Below are 22,282 nucleotides of genomic sequence, written 5' to 3' on the forward strand. Positions count from 1 at the left end.
CACACACACACACACACACACACACACACACACACACACACACACACACACACCCCTTGTTGCTCCCTTGCTTCTTTAACAGCTAAGATGCCATGTGAGGCCTTTTGTGATGTCCCTAACTGCTAGGCCCTCTCCACTGACATGACTGCATACATTTTGTATCTACTTATCATACATGTATATTTTGTTTCCCCAAAGTGAATGTAAGCTCCTTGAGGACAGAACTGTTCATTGTCTTTGTGTCCCCAGTGCCTAGTACAGTAAGTAATGGGAAGGTGACAGTCTCTTAATTAATGCTTATTCATTGATTGATTTAGACCTGCAATTTCATCAGTGTAGGGCAACTCTAGGTATGGAAACTGCCATTTATTCAGAAGTGCAACATGCTTGTGATTTAGAGGGAGTTTCCTTGGACTCCAAGAGTTTAGGCCAATTGTATTGTGTTAATCATACACCTAGTATGTCTTCCTGACTCCAAAGCTGAGCCTCTATGTGCTATATTGGCCTGTTACCTAAATAAATGGGGGAGGGGAATCAATTAAATTTTTAAAAAGCAAATGGATCTGTGATCTTATCTTTGTGACTATGTCCTCCTCTGATGGAGACCATAACCCATCCATGACTCCTAAGCCTGTGCAATTGCTGGTTACATTCTCTCATATATTCACCATGGAGAGTCCTCCCATTGTGATTAAAGTCTTATTATAACAGCAAGTGATGGGACTCATTGGTAGAATCAAGACTGGATTCCATGTCTCCTGAGTCCACAGGGCTTCATTAAGGAGCAAACACAGCCTTCGTGTGGCTTTGTTTTGCAGAGTGAATTGGGAAATAAGGAGGCAGGAGGATGAGAATCATAAGGGAATTTAATTTTTAAAAGATAGGCCCAGCTGAATGCCCTGAACATATTGAGCTGGGACTATGGTTTTCATATTAAACTCCCTAACAAATATTCCCCTGTCCCACACTTTGGCCTGTAATAAATTTGCTTGTTAATAAAAGTACCGTAGAGTTAGGAAACCTGGGATCCAAGCTTTACTCCAATCAGACATCTGTAGTAACAATAATAATGATAATAAGAATAATACCTCCCAACTCTATCTGCTAAGCAAACTTCCCAGGAGATACAGATGGTTAGACATACAGACAATCAAGCATTCAGAATTCAACCATGATTATTTTCCCAAGTGTTTAAAGGCCAGAATTGTGTCTACAGAGGCAACAGCATGTAAGTTTTCAAAATTCCATTAAGATGGTGTCCTTTCTAACATATCAACAGCACAGTACATCAATCAATTAATTCAACTTCAATACAACGTATCTGTCCCTCTACAGTAGGAGTTCATTTTCAGTGATAAATACTGTGCTTTCAGAATAGATCTAATACATTCAATTCATTAATTCAGACAAACAGAAAAAGAAAAGTTAGATTATGGAATTTTTTTTAAAGAAATGCAATTGTACCCACATGTACAAAAATATTTATAGCAGGTCTTTTTGTGGTGGCCAAGAATTGGAAATTGATGGGATGCCCATCAATTGGGGAATGGCTGAACAAGTTGTGGTATATGAACATAATGGAATACTACTGTGTTATAAGAAATGATGAGCAAGCAGACTTCGGAAAAACCTGGAGACACTCGTATGGACTGTTGCTGAGTGAAGTGAGCAGAAACAGGAGAATGTTGCACACAGTAGTAGCCACGTTGTGCGATGACTAATATTGACTTAACCCTTCTCAGCAATACAAGGATCTAAGACATCTCCAAAGACATCATGATGGAAAATGCTACCCGCATCCAAAGAAAGGACTATGGAGTTTGAATGCGGATCGAAGCATACTATTTGCTATTTTTTTTCCTTCTGTTGTGTTTTGCTTTCTCTTTCTTGTGGTTCCTCCTATTGGTTCTAATTCTTCCTTACAACATGACTAATATGAAAATGTGTTTAATAGGAATGTGTATGTAAAGACTATATCGGATTGCATGCCATCGTGGGAAGGGAGGGGGAGAAAAATGTAAAACTCAAAAGTTTATGGAAGTGATTGTTGATAAATCAAAATAAATTAATAAAAATTTAAAAAAAGAAATGTAATTGTATTACTCCTCAGTATGTAATATCAATAACCAAAGCTCACAAAAGTGAGGTCAAAGAATTATTCTAGTGAACATAGTTTTTAATGAAATCCAGATCAATATAGGAAACTCCTGGCATGAGATCTCCCTCCACTGATGCAAATCAGGATTTTTTCCTTGTAACTTGGACTGTAGTCTTAAGAGAGTTCCCTGGGACACTAAGAGGTTATATGATTTACCCATGATCACACAACATCGTCTGTGCCTTAGCAGGACTAGAATCTGGGTCATCTTGACTCTAAGGCCTCTGTCTACTTCTTTAGGTTATGTGTCAATAAGCATTTTTAATTAGCACTTGACCAATAAGTATCTAGATTGGTGGAAAGATCACCAGAATTGAATTAAAAGAACCTGAATGAAAGGCCTAAAGTCAACACTGCTACTCATAGACCTTGGGTAAATGCTGCAATTTCTCCGAAACTCAGTTTCCACATCTATATTCTGGATAAGAATACTAGTGTTACTTTTCTCACAAGGTTATTGGGTTGAAAACACTTTGTAAGCCATAAAGCACTTTATAAAGAGAAACTTTTATTATTACCAATAAAGTGCTTCAATGTTTTTTCATTGTTAAGCTTCCCATGAGCTGCTCTCCTATTAAATAGGTATATATGCATCTCTCTTTTTTTGGCCATCCAACAGCTCCCTTATGAGAATATAGTTGCTTTGTAAATAGATGTGTGTAATGTGTAAGAGACTGACTCACCAAGCACAAAAGGGGGATTGAAAATGTGCAGGCCCTTGGATGTTTGGGGGAAGTAAAGATGAGTCAGAGAGGAGGAAAGGAGATATCTGGGAAGAGAGCTAAAATAAGGCTGGGGACTTCTTTAAGCACTCAAGAGCAGGATCTGACAGAGAAGCAGTTCATGGAATTGGACCCAAGCCAGAGTCCTGGGGAAAAGGCAAAGTCTGGAAGTCGGAATGAGAGACTAGTGAGAGACCAGAACAACCACTTCATCTGTTAGGGGTCTAGGGAGAGCCATTTCAAACTGAACTGGAAGGGTGAACCTGGAATCAGTCAGAAAGAACCTAATTTTCCTTAAGAATTAGAGATGAAGGAGGATGGAGCCTAACTGTGTAGTACAAGGATGGGTTTGGTGTGTGTGGGGTGTCGGTTGAGGCAGCAAGATTTTGAGCCAATGTCTTCGTTAACCTCAACAGAGCTGATTTCACTAACTAGGCTGTGTACTTAGAATGTACCATTCCTTACATTATCGCAAAAGGAAAACACTCTCTCTCTTTGAAGGGAAATCACTGAATTATCTTCCTCTCAAGAGCAGGACTACAGAGGTATGGGAAAGGTCTGAAGAGGGAACCAACTCCTTTTCATCCCATGGCTGATTGGGGCAACTAGGTGGCGCAGTGGATAGGGCCTGAAGTCAGGAAGACTCATCTTCATGAGTTCTAATCCAGCCTCAGATACTTAACCCTGTTGGCCTCACTTTCGTCAGCTGAAAAATGAGGAAGCCACTCCAGTATCTTTGCCAAGAAAACCTCAAATAGGGTCTGAAGAGCTGAACAACACCAGAAATTGTTTGAAAATGACCCTGACATTTTCATAGCTGCAGTGGATAGAGCCTTGGATTTGGAGCCAGGAAGATAAGAGTTCAAATCCTGCCTCAGACAATTTGCTAGCTGTGTGGCCCTGGGCAAGACACAGCATCTCTGCCTCGGTTTCTTCATATCTATGATGGGGATAATAATAGTACCTAATTCTCAGGGCTATTATAAGGATCAAAGGAGATTAGATAAAATCAGCAAAGTGCTTTGCAAACTTTTAAGCACTCTATCAATGCTAGCAGTATTATGAATAACACTAAGAAAAAGAACAGCAATGTGGTATAATAGAAGAAGCTTGGATTCGGAGTCATAAGAGCTGGTTTCAAATCCTAGATCTAGTACTCCTTACTCCTTGTGTGACCTTAGACAAATTATTATTTTGGGCCCTGTGGGCCTCAGTTTTCTCCTCTGTAAAATGAGTATATTAGATCTTATAATGTGCCTCCTAGCTCAATATCCTACAATCCTATGAACTTCAAAGCTGGAAGAGATTTTAGGGATTAACTAGTCATCACGTCCTGAAATCTTGTTTACATCATTATTTTCTTTGCATTTCCCTTTTTAAGCCCTAAGATAGTACAGAGGTAAACTTTCCTAGGGTTAAAGGATTTCAAATCTAATTTGTTGGGAATCTCAGTAAATGAATTTGCATCATACCTTTAAAACAAATTTAGTGCAGAAAATTGGCCCCCAAACCAATCCCTAAGTTTTGTCTGTAGTTATATACATGTGGAGCTGTTCTAACTTACTGTGGAAGGGTGGAGCCAGAGGCATCTAGGGAAGTGGGCTGGTGTTATCAATGTGAATTTAACTACAAGTAGTTTCTAAAGGACAGAGAATAAAGGAAAAGAATGGTAAGCAGAGCTATAGCCGGAATTGTCCCTGAGGCAAGAATCTCAAAATGTTCTCCAGGCAAGCAACAAAAAAGCCTCTTCAAGTGACTTTTACAGAGAAATCTGGCAGAGGTGAAAGGGAGACCCTTGCAGGTAAGCCCTTCACTTTGAGACATAGGGAGAAGAGACCTCCTGCCACTGACTCCTTCAAAGTTAAACGGAGACCTTTGGATCTGGAGAGCCAGGGACATGTAAAGTTCACTCCTGCTCAGGAAGCTATCACTGTGGGAGGGAGCAAGGTGGGAAGTCGCTAGGTTGGAGCTAGCTTGGCATGTGGCTACAAAGGGTAGGAATATGTTGTCATTTGGTAGCTTATTTGAATTATTTTGCTGTCTTAGGTACTAAGCTCAGTTGTTCCTATCTGTTGATGTTCAAGTGCTGTCAGAGCCATCCACATTTTGACACCCTGGGGCAAAGCTTCAATAGCCTCACCCTAGTTGCAACTCTGATGTTAGGTGATCAGAGTCTAACTTTGGCTCCACTCCAACTCTCTGCTGTGGTCTTGGGCAGGTGATTTTTTTTTTCTGTACATCTCAGTTACTTCACCAGGAAAATGGGGCTCATACCTGTTCTTTAAACTGTCACCCAATAATCACAAGAGAATCAATAAGAGAAAAGCAAACATGCCTTGGATTGTTCAGGGTAGAACCACTGGGTTATTTTTATTGCCTCTAATAGCAAGAACACAATCTATTACCTACTTCAATAGGGAATTCTTATGGGGGATAAATAATGAAGGACCCTGGAGATCTGCTTTACAGGATGAGGAGACAAGCACGTAGCTGCCACCCCCATTGTTAATTATTTATGGAACACACAGGGAGACAAGATCAGGAAGGTGTTTGTCAGGGCCATTAGTTCTAACAGCTGCTTACTGCTCCAACACAAGCTTGCTTTCTCCCCAGTTTCAACTTCATCAGACATTTCAAACCCACAGTTGAAAAACACCATTGGTATCAATTACTGGTCCAAAAGTAGAGACACACATATATGCACATATGCACACGGAAAGAAATGCATTATTGTCTCTATCTGAACATTTAATACTATTTAAATGCAATATCTGGACTTAAAATCTAGGGATGAAAAGTCTGGAAAAGGAACTCAAAGTTTACGATTAAATCTCCCCTTCTAAAGGCCTTTCCTACCCCTTTCCCTCCCACCCCTCTGACAGTGAGTGCTTTCCCATCTTGAGAATACCTTCCATATACTCTCTGACTGGTATATACCTAGTTATTTACATAGATACATACATTAGAATAAGGTATATAATGTCCCAGACAGGATTTGGGTGTCTAAGAAATAGTAGCGAACTAAGTAACTGACTGACCATGGAATTCAATCTTACTTGTAAGGCTTACAGGTATTTTGAAGAATTTTTGTTGATGACAGAAAAATCACGTGAATTCAGATCCCTGATTCAGAATTTGTGATCATTTAGAAAAGATCTGAGTTGAAGTCTACGTAGATCTATAAAAACAGACTAGTAAAGCAAATTAATAATAGGGCTTTGGGGAGCAGTGGAATATAAACTTGGATAAATTCTCTCCTGTGGGCTCAGATTGTAGAGTACTTTGAAAGTCAGGACATGTTTACAGCAATGTCAGATAGACATCTTGTAAAGTTGTTAGGACATAGTTCCTGATAGAAAAAACTGGTCTCTCTCTTCCTTACTTTAGCCTGACCAGAATCACTTCTCCCCTCTGTCTTACTGGCCAACTCCAAGTTTCAAGTTCAGGTGATCTACTCTCCCACCACCACTTTTCCCTCCCCTCTGTGACTCTATGGACCAATAACTGCTCCAGGAATTGTCAAACAGCAGAGATCTGCCTGTAATAGTCACTGAACACTCTGCTTTGAAAGGGCATGTTTCCAACAGCATCTGATTTAATAACTTTTTAGCTGATAAGAAGTGAACCCAGGACAACAATAGTCAGACTGAGGAGAAAAGGGATTGCCCACTTCACTCTCAAGTTATTAGCAACGACTGGGTAGAAGTGAATACCTCATTTTACAGAAAGCAGATATTTGCTGAGATCTCTGCCTTCTACCAAAGCTTCCCATTAAATAAAAGCCATTCCCCTCTCAAAACTCAGTGGCTTACCAATGACAGGGAATGGTGGAAGATGAGAGGCAGTGAACACACATTTATCTACCTGAGCTCAACTGTTTCTCCCTCTCTTCTTTCCTCTTCCTATTGTCTCCTGTCTCTTGGGTTGGTGATATAAGGGTTATTTTCAGTGTAACTGCAACCTGGAAGAATGACAATGAAGTAGGGATATGGGGCTGCAACAGCTGCCTAGTCCTTCTTCCTTATACCAAAGCTCCTTATCTGAAACTTGAAAGGAAAGGAAGCCACCCACATGTAAATACCAGCTTTCAATCACACTAAAAAATCATTTTGTATCCTCTTCCATCTTGCAAACACCTTGCCGTGTCCGAACACAGTGACATGTCCACACTTTGGAACGTCCACTTTGATTCCTCACTCTGGGTGGGGACCCAGGGCTTGGATAATTCCTTCTGGATTTGAGACTGAAAAAAAATTGGAGGGGCATATGTGTGGAAAATCAATCAATCAATCAATCAACGAGCATTTATTAAATATATATGTCAAGCACTGTGCTAGGCACTAGAGATAAAAAGATCAAAATAAAAGAGTTTTTCCTCATGTAGCTTATATTCTATCGAGGGGAAAGTGCATACACATATAAGTACATAACACATAAACAAGGTCATTTAGAGGCAGAGGGCAGAAGCAGTTTAAGTAAATATGGTAATATCTTTTTCATGGGATATCAAATCATTGTCTTTTCTTGCAACCTTTAAACCAAAGTTAATCTGTCTGTTTGATCAACTTCACTGACCCTTCCAATCCTTATCTTTTCTTCTTAGTTATCTAGAGGATGTGAATATGTTCAGTTCAATTTAACACCTATTTCCTAAATGCCTACTATGTGCACAGCACTCGCTGGGCATTGAAGTATTCTACCCCGTGTTCAGCCTTGTTTCTGAAATTGCGTTTTTGGTTGCTGAGATTGCTTGCTGACCTGTGTGGTCACTGAATTCTTGTTTTCCACTCTCAAGCCTCTAGTAAAATTATTAACACACTAAATCCCACTAGAGTTAGAACCCACTGGTCTTTCCCAAGGATGTGGCCAGACCAACAAATAAATCTGCAGGAGCCAGCTTCTCCAGGGCCTGAATCTTCATCTTTTCTATGCAGTTTAATATCATCAGAGGGAGAACAGGGGCCAGACACAATCTACTATCACTTTCCCTGTGGCAGAGAAATGTCTTGCTGATATTTTCTGACCAGATGCAAAGCCAATTTTCATGGGTTTTGCATATTTGCCCAATTCCATATGCAAGTATGGTGACTGGAACTCCCATCCAGATTTCATCAGCCTGGGGGACTGAACTGGGATGATTAGATCATAATTCACCAATTCAGGGCACTGGCCAGACTCTTTTTTTTTTCCAATCCACCCTAGTCAGAAATTATCTTTCTTTCTCCAGATTTCGAATGGCCTTTTGTGCCTGTCTCGTGCTCTTTTTATATCTTACTTTACAGTATAGTTACTATATATTTATAGTTTTTTACATTTGAGTAGATAGCATAACCTCTCAGTTTCATGATAGCAAAGGCCATTTATAAATTAACTTTATTTTTCAGCCAGCTAGCAAACATTTAGTAAGCACTTACTATGCATTATGTGCTGTGCTAAGAGCTGGCAATACAAAGAAATGCAAAAACAGTGCCTGTCCTCAAGGAGCTTACATCCTAACAGAAGGGGAAACAGCTAGGTGGCAAAGTGAAAAGAGCACTGGATTTGGAGTCAGGAAGTTCTGAGTTCAAATCTGGCCTCTGTCACTTACAAGCTGTGTGACCTCAGCACACTTCACCTCTGCAATAGTCCAAATTCCCCCTATTGCCTAACAAAGTTCATAGTAGGTGTTTAATAAATATTGATGAAGGAAGGAAAGCATGAGTGGGAATCGGGGCACAAAAAATGACATTGGAGCAAGTGGGACACGCACCGCTAGCTGAATTTTTCCTCTTTGATGACCTTACCCTATGGATTCCCAATTAGTCTTGACTTTGAATCCTTAATGGGCATTTTGTGCTAAATTACTGGGAACCATTTGGCTAAATGTCATTTCAAAAAACTCAGGAGCTCTTCTGGAACAGTCAAAACAGTCAAATGTAAATTCACCTCAGGGAAGATGATGGAGTTTTTGACATTGTCACATTAGCTGCATTAGTGATTACTTTCATGAATAAGATAAAAATCATCATTGATAAAACTCATAGTAATTATATGAGTCTTAATTCACCCCTTCAATCTACAGAAAAGCATACATTTCAGTGAGGATTCTACTCTTATCTCTAACTTCTCTTCATGGACACCATGGACCAATAAAACAGGACTACCGTTGTCCATAATTCTTACCTTGCTTTTTCCTAGCTTTGTGAACTTGTTTTCCCCACAGCCGGAACAGAGTGCCTCCCACCTTTGCCCTGTTAAAATCTTGTCCTTTCTTCAAGTACCTGCTCAAATGCTGCCTCCCACATGAAGCCTTCCCTGATCCCCCCAGCTGGAGGGGATCTTTCCATGATAAAGTTTCTCATTGCCCTTTTAGACTCTTCATATATACTTAATATATTCTCATTTGTAATTGTATACAACATATCTCAGTGTTATACTGGGAAGAGCTAGACTGGGAGTCAGGAGAAACCTGGGTTCAAATATTGCTTATGGAATTTTAACAGCTATGAGCAAGTCATTACTTTCTGAGCCTGAGATTTTCCATAAATAAAATGAGGATTAAAGAACCTGAGTAGCAAATAGTAAAGTATCTAAAGTACTTGGTGAAATTTAAGTCAGTATACATGTGTCAGATTATTGCTGTTATTTTTAGTAATAGTAATAATAACAACAACAACACTATATCCTGTCTCTGATACAAACTGACTGTGTGTCCCTGGATAAGTTATTTAAACTTTCAGTGTTTTTGTTATAAGTTACAGAGAAGGTGCTGATCTGCATTAGTTGGGGGTTTCTTCAGCAGGGAGTTCCCTATACTAGTGAAATCACAGATCTATTCTCTATCTCTATCCCTTTCCCTATCCCTATCCCAACAACAGAATAGCAAATAGCAACAATAATTTGATCCATTTCTACCTCTAGACTTTTTTTGGGGGGGGGGTTAGAGGGATGTTCCCTGATTAGTGGAGGGTTAATAACCAGAAGGTCACTTTGTCCTAAAGTGGGCAGGTAGCTCTGGGGATCAATCATCATGGCAGAATAGAACCCCACTGGCCCAAATCCAACTCTGGGTAGTGAGGTGAGCACTCCACTTCCCAAAAAAAAGCAATAATTTTCCTACTAGACTGTAGGTTCCTTGAGGCCAAAGACTATCTTACATCATCTTCCAATCCCCAGCACCTGGCCCAGTGTCCTGAATACAATACCCATTCCCTTCTCTCTCAGCTAATTTTTGCTAAATTAAAAATCCATTCCCACCCCCATATAATTAATATACCTGTGTCACTGGCCAATCTAACCCAACACATTTGCCAACTCTTACTGCCATTTGGAGAGGTAATTCCAAAAAACTTATCAGTAATTTGCACCTCAGTGGGGTGCCCAGGAAATGAAAAACCCAAACACATCCCCTTTTCACCCCCCAGCAGCTCTGACCCAACAGGAGAATTTTGCTAATTGCTAACAATTTTATTAAGTCCTTCACTGGCTTGGGAGGAGGAGGAGGAGGTTAATTTTCAGTTTGACTGGATTAACACCATGAGGCCACAGAGCAGATGTTCTATGACTCTGGCCAGTACAGAAGCAGCAACAATTCGGCCCGGCCGGTCTGCACAACAATCATACAATCCTGTGAGCGAGGTAACTGCTGGGCATTTCTGTTTTGATTTTTCCACCTCTCTGCACTTAGTTGCAAACAATTAAGAGGACATCAGACTCACACCTTTGGAAGCTGAGTCTTTGGTGTTTCAGATGCCTTTCTCAGTTTCTCAGTGAGCTCCTTTTATCTACCCATCTGCTTTAAACCCTCCTGGGGTGGAAAGAAAAGACCAAAAATTTCCTGGAGATGCCAAGAAATTCACCCAACCTTTAAATTAATGCTAATTTACACAGCCAGCATCATACTGCATTGAACTAGAATGATGCTTCCTTAATTAATAATATTTGATGGCAGGGGGTCATAGTTGAGGGGGGTAAATTTACTGGAATAACAGAATATGCCTTTCTTAGACATAGTTAATTTTCATGAAGCTGGAAGAATTATAAGCAACATAAACTCCCTACTGTGTTCTCACCTATGTGGGAACAGGGTGTTGGATCCTTCTATTTCAGGATAAACAACAGTGTGGTTTTGGTAATGTACTATTACCTTCTACATATTCAAACCAATTGAATTCAAAGAACATTTTTAAAGCACTTACTATGTACAATGTGACTATGTTAGTCACTAGAGATACAAAGACAAAAGCAAAACATTGCTTTTCCTCAAAGTCCTTCCATTCTACTGGGAGAATATAACATGTACACATATAAATAAATACAAAGTGTAAACATAACACAACAATTTCAAGAGGTAGAAAGCACTGATAATTGGGAATATCAAGAAAGGGTTCGTGTAGGAGCTGTATTTTGAGGGAAGCTGGGGAGCCAAAGTTGGAGGTGAGGAAGGAGTGTATTCTAGGGGTGGAGGACCACCTATACAAAGACAAGGAGGCAAGAAAGGGAATGTTGGGGTAGCTAGGTGGTACAGTGGATAGAGCACTGGCCCTGGATTCAGGAGGACCTAAGTTCAAATCTGGTCTCAGACACGTAACACTTACTAACTGTGTGATCCTGGGCAAGTCACTTAACCCCATTGCCTAGCCCCCCCAAAAAAAAGAAAGAAAGAAAAGGGAATGTTGTGCAGAAGAAATGGATAGCAGGATAATATGACTTGAATAGTATCCATAGAGAGAAGTAAAATTAAATAAAACTGGGAATTTTAATAGAATCCACACAATGGATCCTAACTCCCAGACTGAAGATTTTGTACTTTATCCAAGATGCCATACGAAACCATTGAAGACTTTTGAGTACAGAAGTGAAATGGTCAGATCTGAGCTTTAAGAATATCAATTTGGCAGTTATGTGGAATATGGCTTGGAGAAGGAAGAGAATGGATGAAGGTAAACCAATTACAAAACTCTTATAATAGTCTTGGCAAGAGGTAATGGAGCCATGACCTAGCGATGAACTGTATGAGTGGAGAGGTGGTGATTCATGCAAAAGATGTGAAAGTAGACTCAACAAGACTTTCCAGCTTTTTATACATGGAAGCTGAAGGAGAAGGGGGAGTCGAGGCTGAATCAGAATTGGTTATAACTAGAAGGATGGTGGTGTTCTCAATAAAAATGGAAGGTTGGAGGAGGGATAGGTTTTGGAGTTCTGTCTTGGATGTGTTGGGTTTCAGCTGCCAACAGAGCATTCAGGTGGCAATTCCAATAGGTATTTGGTGATATGGAAATGAAACTCAGGAGATAAAGTAGAGCTAGATATGTAGATTTAAGAATCATCTGCATAGAGGTGATAATTGAATCCATGGGAGCTCATGAGATTATGGAGAGAGAGGAAGAGAGGTGGGGTATATGTCCCATTGGGCAAATATTTGGTCATCTTTCATTTTACTTTAATATTTTAGTATGATGAAATATGTACTCCTGAAAGAGCTTCTTTTCCTCTAGGGGTGAGGGAAGAGGTGAATGTGTGTTTGTTCCTTGTAGACAATGTATTTTAGGGTCTTTCCCTAATCCACCTAATCTCTTAGAATGAAATCCAACCTCAATCCTAATCTCATCCTTCCCTCCTCCAATGCATTCTTCTTATAATATCTAGATTTCTGCCTTGGTTGGATCATATCTGGAATAATGCATTTGGTCCAGGGAATCAGATTTCAGAAACTCTTCCAAGCAGAGTAATCAGGATGATTAGGGGAATAGAAATCATATCACATCAGGATTAATTGAAGGAAGTAGGTATGTTTATCCTGGAGAAAAGATTACTTAGGGGAGGGTTTGATAGATGCCATCAAATATTAGAAGGGTTACAACATGAATTCATTGGGTTGACATTTATATGGACGTTGCGCGGTAGACTTATGGGGGAACATTACCATAAGTTGCACAAAATGAGCAGAGGTGGATGGGCATCAATCTCCATCATTACAGGGAATATGTACACACAAACTCAGAGACCCACTGCATGAGAGCCAGATTAGATTTATTCTCCTCGGTCCCATGTGCCATAGTTATGAAGTTGCCAAGAGGCAGCCTCCTTGCTACTCTACCTCTTTACTCCATGAATTTTCACTGGTTGTCTCTAATGCCTGGAAATCTCTCTCACTCTGTCTCCATCTCCTAACCTTTCCTGGTTTCCTTCAAATCTCAGCTAAAATACTTCCTTCTTCAAGAAACCTTAATGCTGGTGCCTTTCACCTCTAATCTATCCTGTCTATATCTTGTTTATACATAACTATTTGCATGTTTTCTCTTTCTTTAGGTTGTGAGCTCCTTGAAATCAGGGACTGGAGTTTTGTTGAGAGGTTTTTTTTCGGGGTGGGGGGGAATCTTTCTTTGTATCTCCAATGTTTAGCACTGTCCTGGGCACATAGTAGGTGCTTAGTACTGACTGCAGCATACTTTAGCTCATTGTAAATACAATAATAAATTTAAACTGTAGACTGTTTAGGAAGGTGCTGAGTTCCCAATTCTTCAAGTGTAGGCTATGTGACCATTTCTTGAAAATTTTGGGTTTTTTTAAATGATGTATTTTCCAATTACATGTAAAAACATTTTTTAACATTTTTTTTTTTCAATTCAAGTTCCAAATTCTCTCCCTCCTCTCCCCTCCCCCCTCCCTCTCCAGGATCTTGTCCAGGGGTTTTATCCTTCAATGACAAGTTAAACCAAATAACTTCCAAAGACTACCTGCACTGGTAGAAGGAATTTCCTCAGCAAGGAGTTCATTAATTGACTCTAAATTTCTATGATAAGAATCTTCCCTTGCTATCTTAAACCTGTGACAAGTTGGGGTCTAGGAGAAATGAAGAAGACTTTGTTAATCCTCCTATCTTGCAAAGGGAAGAGCCCAGGCTGATTATAGCTGCTTTCATGGGAGACCCAGATAAGGGTCTACAGATAGGGAGCCCTGGGGATCAATCTGAGCAGTATGATCATCACTAGTGGCCTCTGCTATGTGGAATACAGAGCACCCTCCCTAGGTGGTCAGTCAGTGATCCAGGTCACATGTTCTAGGGAGACAACATCCCACATTTTAATCAGATACAGGATGGCAAGCCTGCAAAAGTTGATGATTAAACCTGGTAAAGGTTATAAGTGAGCCTTACACACACACACACACACACACACACACACACACACACACATCCATTTTGTAAATTTCAGCCACTGAACCTTTTTTTTCCAACACACACATAGGTCATTTTGCAAATTTCAGCCACTGAACCTTCTTTTTCCAACATTTTCCCAGGTTAAAAATAAAACAAAAAGCATTATGGTCATTGACGTGAGACAGATTCCTAGTTACTAAGGTGAAGAGTGAAGGGTGGGGGGAGGAAAGGAAAGAGGGAGGGGTGAAAGAGTGAGATTAGCAGGTGCCTGTTCCAGATGGATCCCCGCAGCTGGCTGAAGTCCCCAGGAAGAGGGGAATGAAATGGCAGAGATAATGAGGAGCTGTATCAATCACAGCACATGAGCTGGAAACCTACAGTCAAAGACGAAAAAAATCTCCCAGGCAGTCAGCTACCATGAGCTTCTTCTCAAATAAAACTATGCTTTCCTCCTGAATGCCTTTCTTGAGGTCAATAAATCGCCACTGGGACAATGTCACTTTGAGTCTCCCTGTCCTTATTCATGTTTTCTATTTCCCTAGCAATCTAATCCCCACCCAGCCAGCATTTGCTTAAGCTCCTGCTCTTCACTAGGCACTGTGCTAGAAACTAGAGATAAAAAAGACAAAATAACCACCCCTGCCCTCAGGGAGCTCATACTTTCCTGGAGGGCTGCAACATGTAAGCAGGTTAATCTATACATTAAATTATCAATTGAAGAGGGCACTCTCAACTAAGGGGTCAAGAGAGGTTCCACAGTCTGTGAGTAAAGATGGCTAAAGTTAAGGGGAGTAGAGAATGATTCTGTGATGAAGCAACATCTGGGAATGTCTGAAGCTTCATGTCTCCAGCACACCCAATTCCAGCCCATTGTTTGGTGGCTGTGTGCAGCATCCAGGCCCGTCTGTAAAATGGACAGGGACTTCGGCAGGCTCTGTGTCCAAACAGGGCCCTAGAATTAAGCCTGGGACCCAAAAAAAATAAAAAGAGAATAATGATGAGGACCATCTTCCACATGGGACCTGCACTTGTCAACGAGGGGTAACCTTCATAAATGTGACGTCTTCTCTGCCCCCAATACTAACCCAAGGAGTTGTTGGTGGTGTTTACTATGGTGTGAGAGAGAGGATACTTTTCTACCTGTATGGCCTTAGGAGGAATGCTTCGTGGTTTCCTTCGTCTATAACATGGGGATAACACTTTCAGCACTTACCTCCCAAGGTTATTGTGAAACTTCACTTATTTTGTTTAAATGTACCATGATATAGTAGATAAATGTACAGGAAGACCTGGGTTCAGACCCAATCTCTGACACATACTGGCTGTATAACTAGAGAAGTCATTTAGATTCTCAGCATCCTGGGCAACTTGCTAAGACTATAAGATAAAAAGCAGGTACTGACCTACCTTGGTAAAGAGAGCTTTCTTATATTGGAGTTCCCTTTGCCAATGAAATAATGGATCTGGTCCCTATTTAAAGTACTTTAGAACCTTTAAAACAGTACATAAATTTCAGCTATTAATAATTTCACAATTAATAATTATGTAAGCTATATTTCTTATATTATTTTTAACTGAATGTGTTTATGTCCTATCTGCCCAATCAAATTGTTAGCTTTTTGAGGGTAGAAACCATTTTTTATTTGACTTTGCTTTGCCTATAATACTTTGTACAGGACCTGGCTCAGTATATCAGAAAAATCTTTCCATGTCCCATTATGTTTATTGCCCTGAAAAGAAAGTGGTATCTACCGCATATTGTTCAGTTCAACACCCTCCTCCCCACCAGGACATATGCATTATTTTAATCAAGCACTGACATGCTACAATTTCTCTAAAGTCAAGTAAAGGAGCACCTCCACAGAGATAAACATAGAAGCTAAGCAAGGAAAATTATGTGGATTTCATATTTTATAGTCCTAGTAGTAAGCTGAAATTAACCATAGCAGGTAATATATTTGCCAACACACACACACACACACACACACACACACACACACACACACACAACTACTCCCAGGCAGAAATCCAGCTCTTCAGCTTTCTATAGCAAAGATAACCTTGAAGCTAGAATTGGTTTCAACAATAGACAGCTGATGGACTCCCACAATGCAAATTTTCATCTGGTCAATTGCCAGATGGTGATGGCACTCAGATTCAATGGTCCTCAATAATTCCCTGTACACAACCACAAAATCACATACACAGTTTGGAAAGTCCAATCTACATTTTTCTTCCTATGAGTTCTGCTATTTATCTTCAGAAAGCAAGTTTCTCCGGGGGGATTAGCCATAAAATGAGGATGCCCTGGTTGTCCAGGTCTCATGGGTCCCCACTTACATACTATACACAGAAAAGGCAACTTTAGTCACAAATTCATAGAATCACCAAATGGGAAGGGGACCCAGTGGCTATCTAGTACAAAAGAATCCTCTCTACAAGAAGGTGGACAAATGGTCATCTAGTCTTTCTTTGAGGATCAAGGGTAGCCTCACTGCCTTCTGAGGAAGCCCACTCTAGTATGGCATGGCTCTAAATTCGAGGGTCTGTAACCATTTTTGTTGTGTCCTGGTCCCCTTGGGTAGTCTGGTAAAGCCTATGAGCCACTTCTCAGAATAATACTTCTGAATAAATAAAACAAAATCACAAGATTACAAAGGAAACCTTTCCAGATTCCTCTTAATTCTAATGCCTTCCCTCTGTTAAGTCACATCAATTTATCCTATACATACCTTGTTTGTACAGTTAGTTATTTGAATGTTGCCTCTCCCCTAGCCTGTGATCTCCATGACACTAGGGGCTGTCTTTTTTTTTTTGTATCTCCAGAACTTAGCACACTTTTGTTGTTCAGCCATTTTCAGTTGTGTCCTACTCTTTGTGACCCCATTTAGGGTTTTCTTGGCAAATATTGTACTAGATTTCTTGTCTGTCATATCATACGGCTGATGACTTCTGAGTCATATGACCAACTAAATGGAGGACTAGACATATTCTCCAATTTTCATGATCTCTCAAACATCTCCAAAATAGGAACACAAGAGATAAAGCAATTTCAGCTATCTTCAAGACCTAAGACACCAAGGACCCAAATAAGATAATAATTCAATTAACTAATAGCAGAAAAGGCTAATCCCTAACCCCTAACTCCCTCACTGACAGGTTTACACAAGCCAACCCCTGAGCTTGCAAAATAACACAACTCTACCACTCCCTCCTTCTATATCCAGGGAAAACCAAAAGATTTGTCTGTCTGGGACAAGCAGCACAGCAGTGCTCCATGATGCAACAGTGAGCTAAGTCACAGAAATGAGGATCAGAGGCAATGGTGGCATGACATGTGGGGTAGGGGAGGGGCTGTGTGGCACTCCACTGAGCCTGAGGGAAAGAGTCCAGCTTCCTGCTGGGCCAGTTCTGTCACCCCAGAAATCACGTGAGGCAGAGACTGAAATCAGTGAAATGTAAATTGTTCAGCATGGGAGGAAGCTAAAATAGCTTTAAGGTCTAGCCCCAAGGGAAACTGAAATCAAAGGAGTTAGAAAGTGAGCAATAGCAAAACAAAGAAACAAACAAATGAACAAAAAACCAGAAAAAAAAAATAAAAAAGACCAAAATTAGCAAAGGTCTCAGGAGGAAGAAAACTCAGTTAAATGCCTTGAGTGGAAGCAGGAAAGCCAATACAAAAGACACTAATAACAGAAGGGAATATAGCCTCCAGATTAGCTAAAAGTAGCCAGATATATCATGCAGTAGCTTCATATTAAGAATACAATCTGCTAAAAACCCTCAGATCTTTTTCAAATGGCTAGTTGTCTAGTTATAAATCCCTCCCATCTTGTATTTGTAAAACTGATTTTTTTAAATCCAACCATCAAATTTTATATTTATTCCAATTAAATTTCATCTTATTAGATTTAGTCAATGATCTAACCTGGTAAGACCTTTTTGGATTTTGACTCTGTCATCCAATATGTTAGTTATCACTCCTACTTTTGTGTCATCAGTAATTTTGACAATCATGCCTTCTAATGCCTTTACAAGGACTTCAAGATGCAAGTACCAATCTTGGTCCTAATGGATAGATGATGAAACACACTTCTTTCTGCTTAGTAAAGAGGTAGGGGACTCCAGTAGCAGAATGCAACCAGCATGAGATGGGAAAAGGTAGAGTACTGGGAAACATTTTTTTTAAATTGTAATTTTTTTTAAAGTTCTGATAAAACTCTTTTATAAAAAGAAAATTGAAATAAAGAAAATTAAATATAAGCAAAACATATCTATAACATGTCCCTGATCTATCTGTTAATAACCCTATCAAACAAGGAAATGAGATTACCTGGCATGATCTGTTTTTGATGAAGTCCTGCTGGATCTATGTGGTTACTACTTCCTTTTCTAGAAGTCCTTGAACCAACCCTTTAATGATAAAAGTCAAGCTCACTAACCCATAGTTTGCACATTCTACTCTCCTTCCTTTTTTGAAAATCAAGACTATATTCACCCTTCTATAATCTTGCAGTCCTTTCCTCATTCCCTATGATTTGAATAGGATAGACTCCCATGGGTTATATGGTGAATTAAGTAAGCTAAGTTCTAGAAGGCTGAGGTCAGCTGGGGTTAGCCAAATCTATCACATAGAACTAGAAATGAGCTAAAATCAAGTCCTAAATATGCAATGAGTCACCAAACTGATCATACCTTTCAATGCAGTAATCCTTTTGCTAGGATTTTTGTCCCCAAAACATCATAAAATTTAAAAAATGACATATCTGCCCCAAAATATTCATAGCTGTTCTATTTGTAATAGCAAGGAAATTGCTTCTTGAACCAGAAACCAGAGTAGTAATCTGTAGTCTCTTTGGCCAGCAGGTCCTGGTCTCACCACTGCTGCTGCCACCACCACTTCCATGACACTTTTCAGGATCCCATCCTTTTCCCCAAAATAGAGACCATTGTTTGATGCTGCCCATTCTTGTCAAGAGTATCCCAAATTTTTCTCCAGAAGACTTATACGTCCAACAACTGAAAATGTCTATATAAAGTATGATCTATCAGTGTAATGGAATATTATGATGCTACCATAAAGGATAAATAAAAAAAAGCATAAAAGGAAATATGAAATGGCTTTTTACAAAGTAATATAAGTTGAGTTTTTAGTGATAGAAGAAAAGAATGAAGGAAGGAAGGAAAGAAGGAGGGAGGAAGAGAGGAAGGAGGGTGAAGAAAGAGGAAGGAGGGAGGGAAGAGAGGAAGGAAAGAGGAAAGGAAAGAAGGAAGGAGTGAAAGAAAGAAGGAAGAATGGAAGGAAAGAGGGAGAGAAAGAAGCAAGAAGGTAAAAAGGAAGGAAGGAAGAAAGGAAAATAAGGGTCAGCTAAACTCCAGACAGACCAGGAATGGAACATAGAACCAAATAGCATTTTAAGTTCATTTATTGCTAGTTCATTCATTTCCACCTGGTTACTGCTATATGTATTACATAGGATTTTACTCCTTATTTTATAGTGTATTTGTTTTCTTGATAGTTATTAAGATTATACATTTTAAGTTTTTAAAAATCAAGGCTCAAGAACCAGAAGAACCCTGTACATGGTAATAGCCACATTGTTCAATGACTGACTTTGATAGATTCAGCTCTTCTCAGCAAGAATCTAAGACTACTTCAAAAGACTTAGGATAGAAAATGCTACTCACATCCAGAAAAAGAACCATGGAGTCTGGATGCAGATGGAAGCACACTATTTGTTCTCTTTTTCTTTTGTTGTTTTGTTTTGTTTCTTCTTTCTCGTGGTTCTTCTTATTAGTTCTAATTCTTCTTTACATCATGACTCATGTGAAAATATGCTTAATACGAATGTATAAGTAGAGTCTATATCAGATTGCACACCATCTTGGGGAGGAGGGAAGAGAGGGAGGGGGAGAAAATTTAAAACTCAAAATCTTATGGAAGTGAATGTTGAAAACTAAAAATAAATAAACTATTAAAAAAAAAATCAAGGCTCAGACCTGGAAAAAGAAACAGGCAGGAGAGAACTAAAAAGAGTGGTATGTGCCTTATAACTGGTGGGGGATCAGGATTAAACTTGAATAACCTTTACAAATTGTGATCTGTTCATATAATGCCCATCTACTTCTACGTATGTTCCTCTATAGTGTTTCATACTAAATCCCCTTTAAATACCTAAGAAGTTGCTGTGCTGTTGGAATAGGCAAAAAAGTAAGGTGAAGGAAGCCATGTGGTCTTCTCACAAGGAAAAGTGATGGTGGCATGGAATTTGAAGGAGATACCAGTCACTGAAGGCCGAGGTTTGCTGATGACGGGGGAAAAAATAATGGAGAGACAGACTGCAGACTGCCTGCTGCCTTACTTGTCATCACTGTGACTAAAATATGAAATTCTGGGTATCTTACTTTACTAGGAAGCTTTTTGCATTGATATCCTCATATGTTCTCCACATCCTCAACCCGTGATAAAGAGTCTTCATTGGGTGCATATTAATGGCAGCTCTAGGGAAAAGAGGTAGAGAGGCAGCCTGGAATTGTAATTTATTCCCTGTTCCCATTATTCTGTTTCCATTTGCTCAGTGAATTCCACCAGGGCCCTGGTAACCAAGAGACCTGGGTTCCCACAGTCAAAATTAGTGGCAGAGCTGAGTTGCAAGTGAAGGTCTAGAAATAATCTTGCAAGCATCCATCCAAAAGGAAGCTCATGGACAGAAATCCCACCTGCCTAATTTTAGCCTCATTCCCTCCTTCCTTCCCTCCCTCCTTTCCTTCCTTCATTCCTCCCTCCCTCCCTTCCTCTCTCCCTCCCTCCCTTCCTCTCTCCCTCCCTCCCTTTCTCCCTTCCTCTCTCCCTCCCTCCCTTTCTCCCTTCTTCTCTTCCTTCCTTCCTTCTTCTTTCTCTTCCTTCTTTTCCTTCCTTCCTTCCTTCCTTCCTCTCTCATATTCAACAGACTATGTTAATGGAATCAACTTTGGACAGCCTATAGACTCCACCCTTACCCTCCCTGCCCCCCAGGAAGAGGTGCTAACACTGGTTTCCTCCACAAGACTGGGCTCTTACTTATCTTGCTTCATTAGAACAAGGAAAAGAAAGATTTTTGAAAAACAAAAGCCTTATTCTCTTCCCTAGGAACTCAAGGTTTCTGATGCTATAGGGTGAAGCCAACATCACTTCAGGTAAACCTGGAGAAACTAGAAGTGTGATTCGGACCCTCTGGCCCAGGGTTTTTAAAAACCACAAGGGAGAATTAAAAGGAATTAAGTAGACAATTTAAAAGGTATGGAAAGCACATGTATGTATCTGCCACCCATTCTTTCTATCCCACTTTTTCGTGGGAATATTTGTCTGCCATTGGCAGAAAGTCTGGTTGCCTCTGAGTCTGGTGGGATAGGAAGCAGGAGAAACAGAGGAGGAGGTTGTTATTTTGGGGAAGCAGGAATAGGATGCTGGGAGAACATTGAAAAAATGCCCTACTTCATGGATCTCTGCAACTGGAAGATTTCTGGGGATTGTTTTCTAGTCAGGTTTGGAAGCCTAGTTGAAAGGACTGAATTGTGGAAATCTTAGGCACCACTGTCCTTGAAAATCCTGCAGTGACTTACCCAAGCTCAGGGAGTATGTGACAGCTATGGGTAACAGTGTATCCAACAGGATCCCATCTGTTGGAGCCCCCATGAGTCCTGAGGAGAAGAACCAGGCAGAGGGAGTAATGGGGGTAAGGGGACGGCATTCCTTGAGAAGAGTCTTGTTTCTCTCAAGTCTGTTAAATTTCCCCTCTTTTAACCCTAGAGTCAGTCACTCAATCACGACTCATCATAAAGCATGGTGTCTAGATCAAGGAAGGCAAGCATTCTATCCTCCTTCACACTGGTCAGATCATAGCTGGAGCACCATATCCAACTCTGGGCACCACATTTTGAGAAAGAGTTAGACTTGTTGAAGTGTGTCCAGAGGAGGCCAGTCAGAATAGAGTGAGCTTCAGAAAATACAGCACATTGCAGAAGAGTTAAGACCAGAAGGTCCAGGAACATCAACTAACACTTTATTTTCGCTTGTTCCTGTGAAAGTATTCCTACAAACTGGTATCATTTAACCTGGAGAAAAGAAGGCCGAAGGGAGGAGGTAACTGGCATCTTTAAAATATCTGAATCCCTGTCATGTGGCAAAGGGAACAGAGTTGTTCTATATTGCTCCTGAGGTCAGAACAAAGACCAATGCGCAGAAGTTACTAGAAGATAGATTTAGGTACACCCTAGGGAAGA

Source organism: Vombatus ursinus, unplaced genomic scaffold, assembly GCF_900497805.2.
Source record: "Vombatus ursinus unplaced genomic scaffold, bare-nosed wombat genome assembly UNPS02014820.1, whole genome shotgun sequence".
Lineage (NCBI taxonomy): Eukaryota > Metazoa > Chordata > Mammalia > Diprotodontia > Vombatidae > Vombatus > Vombatus ursinus.